This window comes from Gossypium hirsutum, chromosome A07 (assembly GCF_007990345.1).
Source record: "Gossypium hirsutum isolate 1008001.06 chromosome A07, Gossypium_hirsutum_v2.1, whole genome shotgun sequence".
Lineage (NCBI taxonomy): Eukaryota > Viridiplantae > Streptophyta > Magnoliopsida > Malvales > Malvaceae > Gossypium > Gossypium hirsutum.
Genome location: NC_053430.1, coordinates 51571611 through 51578495, shown reverse-complemented (window position 1 = coordinate 51578495; position 6885 = coordinate 51571611). Strand labels below are relative to the sequence as shown.

The window sequence follows — 6885 nt, the reverse complement described above, 5'->3', positions numbered from 1 at the left end:
AACCCATAGCATGGCCGGCCACTACTTGTCATAGGTGGAAATTTGACATGCAAGCCCATTATTTTCATAACATGCACTAATAGGTCCTTATAGATTAACCTATCACCTTTTAAAAGTGCCACACATAAGTCCTATTAATTAACTTCACATGCAATCGACTAAATCGAAGCTCAAAACTTTCACACATTCATATTCACATATTTTAGACAATAAATATCATATTCAAATAATTTGGTGACTCGGTTTAGTGGTCCCGAAACCACTTTCCGACTAGGGTCATTTTAGGGCTGTCACAATGATATGGCTAAAGAATGGTATGTAAATATTTGATAATGATTAGCTATTGAAATGGCTAATGAAGAACATGTTTCGGTGTTATGTATGCCTAAATGGTAGTTAATACAAAGAAATCATGAAAAAGTGAAATTAGCATTAAAACAGTATTGAACAGCAGCAGTGATGTGATCTTAATAAATCACCAAGAATAGTAGAAATAGAATTAGGTGATGAATGAGATATAGAATTAAAGCTTATTGAATCTATTTTCATATGAAAGAAACAGAGTAAGCAAAAGAAGTGTATATTAACAAGGTCAGAGCGATTTCTGAATCCCCTATTCTGACTTTATAAATTCACTAAAAATTGTAAAAAAAAGAATTAGGAGTTATAGTATTCCTTTGTGAATCTACTTTCAATAGAAACAAATGGCATGGTTATTTGAATTCTGTACGGGGAGAAAATTGATTCGTAGTGAGGAGAGGTCAGAGTAGTCGAATAGTACAACAGAGGAAACTTTAACTAATAAACTATACTAATTGGCTAGACCAAAAATTCTGGAAAACAATTAGTAAAAAGATATATGAGTCTAGTTTCAGGGAAAATTCACGAATTTAAATTTTGAGTTTTTTGACTCGAGTTATGACTTATTTAGTGACTATGACGCAGGTGGGCAGTTTTATAAGGAATAATGAAATAAATTGTTTTGATTTGTCTAAGTATTCAGAAAATTTTTAATGTTCCCGGTTTGGTCCCGAACCGTTTCAATTGCATGTTTTAGGGTCTCGAGGGCCCTTTTTAGGGACATATTGAATGAATGTAAATAAATTAATTTTAAAAGTAAATTTTATGCCCCGAATTAGTAAGTTAAGTCAGGTAACGCCTCGTGCTCGACTCCGGCAACGGTCTCGGGTAAAGGGTGTTACACAAGTGTTTCGTTGTACTAATTATATTACAATTTAACTCGTGCACTTGTGGACACTATCATTTTAATTCTGTATATTTTTGTTGTGTTATTTTACTATAAACGATAACTCATTTATAAGCGATCAGTATGAAACTTTTGTAATTATTGATAATATAAGGCTTTAGAAGGATGAAATTAAAATCGATTTCGAAATCAAAGCTCAAATTTGAAACTTTAGGGAACATCCAAAAAATGAAAGTGAACTCTCATATGCATAAAATATAATGTTATAAAGTATTTGGAATTGATAATTGAAATGAATCATTATTATAGATCGGGAATTGAACCAACCAGAAGATAATCAAGGAAAGGAAAAATTACAGATTAATCCCTAACTTCTTATTATTATAGCTTTTTCTAGGTAAGTTCATATGATGTAATAAGATGTAATAGTAATATAAATATGTTTGAATTATGAAATTGTTTGTGTGTAAATGAAATTTTGAATTGGTTACAATTTGGAACAAAAAGGTGAGGCATTGACTAAATTATAAAGAAATGTTTTATGATGGGATGATATGTTTATGATGACTCTACAGTGACAAGGTTAATGAGTAGGACATCAATTAAATCATATTATATATATAGAAATCCTTAATGTTGGTAACTATATCAGATCAAGACTCCAATTAAATCATAGTTGTAATTAAATTGTCGATGTATAATAATTGAAATTCCTTATTGTTTACATTTGTAAACTCTATTATGAAGTTTTGTAATTAAGTAGTTGTAACTGTTTGCAGATTGTATAAGTAGAGTTAAGTTACATCTGTCTCAGAGTGGTACCACCCAAGATTGGATTTGTTTCATCGGATTGGGTTTTGGGGTGTTACATCTTCAAAATGCAAAGTCTCTTAATAACCCTCCGGACCTTATTATCTGAAATTCTCGTATCTTTCAATTCTCTCAGTTGAATTGAAATCCACTCCGTAATTTTCTCTAGTGGCCTCAAAATATCATTGTGTACTATTAATTTAATTTTCCTATCTTACAATTAGGTCTCTAATAATACAACAAAAGCTTCTTTAACAATTACTTAAATTAACTTAATCACAAATTCACCCAGTACATTACTTACATGATTTTCTCCTAACCTAAACTTAATCAACTAAGTAATTCATAAATTTAACTCAAGCCCTTTACTCCTTCAAATGTTAGCTTGAATCAACTTAAACAATTGAAAATTTTAGCTTATGGGTCAACTTTACTAAACTAAATAGATGAGAAATTCATGAAAATTTTAAAAGAAAAGCTTGTATACCTTGATTAATTTTTAGCCGATTGTAGAGGATGACTTAACCCTTTTCTTCTTTTCTGCATTCGGCTATGGGTGAAAGATGATAGAAATGATATCATCTCTCCACTATCACACATGTACTTATGTTTATTTTAATATAATAGTAATAATAATGAAAATAATCAATAGCCATTATTTCATTAGTCGTAATATAGTGAAAATGATGTCTTTGATTTATTCAAGCCATTAACCATTCTTAAATATGAGAAATTTGTCATTTTGATCCTTAGTTTAATTTTATACTAAGGCCCTGATTAAATTCTCAATCTAATTTCACTAGTTGAAATCACTTATAACTTAGTCCCTATACAACACTAAGTAATGTACTTAATTAATTACTAACTAATTATATTCTTAATTATTCAATTAAAATATTTTGAACTAACTCTTTTTAGGTTGTTCGACCTCGAAATTGAATTTTCCAACACTATCGAAAAACGAGTCGTTACAATGTGGATAAATTTTGGATGTGTTCTAGTATGTTTTCAAAGTGTTTTGAAGTTAAATTTTGATCCCTTGCAACTAAGTATAAGTACCTCTCATGCTAGTATAAGTACTTGATAAGTCAGTAACCAATTTTTATCTCTAGGTGTGTCATGTACCGGTACTTCTATCCAAAGTATCAGTAGTCGATTAAGTATCGGTACATCTTATGTTAGTACTGGAACTTGACAAGTTAATAGCCAAATTACTATAGTAACTAAGTCAAATATTGGTAACTCCAAGAGGTAGTATCGATACCTTGACCCTTGCACCAATAAATCTTATATTTTGGTTGTTTTGAGTCACAAAAAGCTCATTTTATGTTTGTACCATGTCCAAACACTTGAAAAAATATTCAAAATGATTTTAAAATATGTTTAAAGCTTTAGAAATATTGGAGACGATTTTAATGTGATTTTATTAATTTGATTAAATGATGTTTTTGCTAAAAGAAATCTTGTATATGCATAGAATGTGTCAATGTAAATCACTTACTTGTAGTGAATGTCGAACCCGAGTAAGAAATGTTACATAAGCCATGAATCTTTTTTTTTAGTACAACAATAATTCGAAGTTAAACTATTCTTAAAGTAGGTGAATACTCAAACAATAGACCACAACTTGAGTTTACACGAGCCATGAATCATGTTAACAAAGAAATTATTTCCTACATAGGAAGTATGTGAAAAAGTTAACAATCGATGGCAAAAGAAATTTAGGTCATTGAGAAATTGTAAAGATGTAGTTAAGTACAATTGCAAATTAATCAAGGGTATTAAAATTGGAAAGTAAATAAAAGTTTTAAATATGCTAGAGGCCCTATATTCTTATGAAATTATAAATTTAATTCTTTTACTTTAATTTTAAGATATTAAGTCCCTATATTTTTTTATTTAATAATATTAGTGTTGCACAGACGTTAGTGAAATTAACAATAGTATAAAATATTGATTTAAATCACAAGATCGAACCAGAACAATATATATATATATAATCTGAAAACATAAGTTGGAAATAAAAACTAGATCAAAATTTGTACTCATAGGTAGGCAGAAATCCGACTGGTAGTTGAGGCATGTTTTCACAGTTTTCTTAAGACAAATTCAGCCACTCCTTTGGAGCTGGAGAAACATTGGTCGACTGTCTCCCACGATACAACAACGAGATGAGCACGGTAGTAGCATGGCTGCAATGATCAACAAACTGTAGCATTGCTTTCTTCTATCACCGAAAATAGGTTTGAAATATGCAGAGAAAAGATCTCAAAATTTTTGCAGAAAAAAATAAAAGAAAATTTATTTTTTTTATTTCCTGCAGATTATTTCGATTTTAAATAAAATTCAAAATGAAAGAACTTTTGGAAATTTTGACTAATGGAGACATTAATGTCTGAATTAAAGGAGCCATTAACCTAAAAGGTGAGATAAGCTCTCCTGAGTAAAAATAAGATTTATGTATTGGGCTAAAATATCTACAGGCCTAGAAAGGCCTGATCGATCCAGACATTTTGCATCGCCCACGTTGTGCTAATGCGCCTCCAACCCCGGTGGGTTTGGATTTGTAGCCCCCTTACTCGCGAGGAAAATCATTAGCTTAGTCATTCAATAATTACCAAGTTGGTTCATATATATAAACATATTCCATACTTGATATCTAACCAATGTAGAACTAAGCTTTCCATTTTCCTCAACATAATTCACAAGTAACTTACTTTGAGCATCAATTTCTCATTCATTACTCAACCATTTTGAGCATATGATATACCGTTGTAAAGTTCTCATGGTGTGGAATATAAAATCATAATTTTATAATTCAAATCTTCACATTTACTAATCGAGAATATGTCTCAAAGCTTCCAAAAATCTATTTTTCCAACATTTAGTCCCTCGGTCCAATTTTGCCATTAGAGTTGTTGATATGACAGTTAAAAGAAAGAAAAAAATTTTGGACCTTAACATTTACAACTTTTATTAATTTAGTCCTTACTCTTTAAAATTATGATTTTTTTAAATATATATATTTTTAATATTTTAAATAAAATATAAAAAGTATAAAGTTACCTTTTTTTAAAATCCAAAAATTATGGGAAAAAACTCATTAAAAATTTAAAAATAATTTTATTAAAATCATTTAAAAAATTTATGAAAAATAAAAAAAAATTAAAATATATATTATTCTTCTAAGAACTGTAATCTTATATTCATGGTAGAATATGTATTATGTGTAAATATTGGATGTAGATAACCATATTACTATGGGCTAGTTTAGCGTTACTTTTGAAAAATACTTTTAAAATGCGTCGTGAAAAAGTTCTTTTAAAAAGTTTGGTTTAAGATTTAAGTATTTAATATTGCTCTCAAATAAAGCTTTTGAGAAATAAAATGTCTATTTTAGATATGGTATTATAAAATAATAAATATGTATTTAAATAATGTTAAAATTAGTTAATATTATGAAATTTTAGTAAGAATATAAAAATAATTTATTATAACTTATTGTTAATATTTTAATATATGAAATATAAATTTTAAATATTTTTAAGCAACAAATATTAATTATTTATAAAATTTAATTAGAATATATAAACTATATTTTAAATATTTAAATATAACTATTAAATATTTTTAACTAGATATAAACACATTTGTATTATTTTAAAAAGTTCTTTTTTTAATTAATGATTTTAATACATTTGCATTATTTTATTTTAAAACTTGTTGTTGAAAGGATGAAAAAGTAATTAAACACTGAAATTTGAAAAGAATAGCTAAAAATTTTAATTTCTCCCATTTGACCAAAATTACTTTTGAAAAGTGAAAAATCTCAACAAAAAATTATTTGTTTAACACAACTTTTTTTCCAAAAATATTTTTCCAAAATAATGCTAAACAAGGCCTATATATATGTGTGTGTGTGTGTGAAAGGAAGGCCCTTCCCTACATAACACTTGTCCCTTTTGTTTTTACATGAGTAAATGATGGTTAAATTTCGTTGTAATCCCTCTACTTTTTTTATATTATATAAAAATGGTTATATTTCAATTTTGATTCCTATATTTCTCTTAATTTTAAATTTTAATCTCTATACTTCAATTTTAACATAATTTGGTACCTTCATTCTTATAATGTCATTAATTAGTCTAAATATTTTATTTTAACATTGTTAAAATTCTCTATTAAATCCATGTTCATTACAATATCATTTTGTTTGTTATAGGATGTCAAGTGGATTATTTTTAATTTTAAAATGTCACACTAGTAAATTTAATAAGGAATTATAACGGTGTTAACAAATAGATCTAAAATTTTAAAATTGATAAGTAAAAAGACTAAATTCTTAAAAATAAAAATATAAAAATTAAATTTTAAATATACGAAAAGTACTAACAACTTGAACTTTAAATTTTTGTTCTATAATTTAGCCAATAAGTAATTAACTCAAAATAGAATGTAGATAGAAACCATACCAGTCAGAGTACATGATGACATGTATTAGCCTTTTATTCACCAAAACTTGTAAATGCTATACATAAACAACCAAATTTAAACATTATAAATTTCTTTATCTCATGTCAAAGCAGGTGTCGTGGTGTAGTTAGTTATCACGTCAGTCTAACACACTGAAGGTCTCCGGTTCGAGTCCGGGCGACGCCAGATTTGATATATTTTTGAGACTGTGGGACCATCACGGCAAGGCATCAATCATCACGCCCATATCTAAGTTTGCCCCTTATTTGGCTCGTCCAAACAGATCTCATTATTCTTTCTATTTGTAAAAATTAAATTTATGACTCTTGAATTTTAAATTATTAGGGAATCAATACATGAATTAAATCTTTTAAAATTATTTGAAGTAATGTTTG

At 27.8% G+C, this 6885-nt stretch overlaps 1 non-coding gene across 1 annotated transcript; it reads left to right on the top strand.

The window, feature by feature from the left end:
- Positions 1-6602: 6602 nt before the first annotated feature.
- TRNAV-AAC (transfer RNA valine (anticodon AAC)) lies at positions 6603-6676 on the top strand. The gene has a single exon. It is a non-coding gene; the product is annotated as a tRNA-Val (tRNA).
- Positions 6677-6885: the final 209 nt, after the last annotated feature.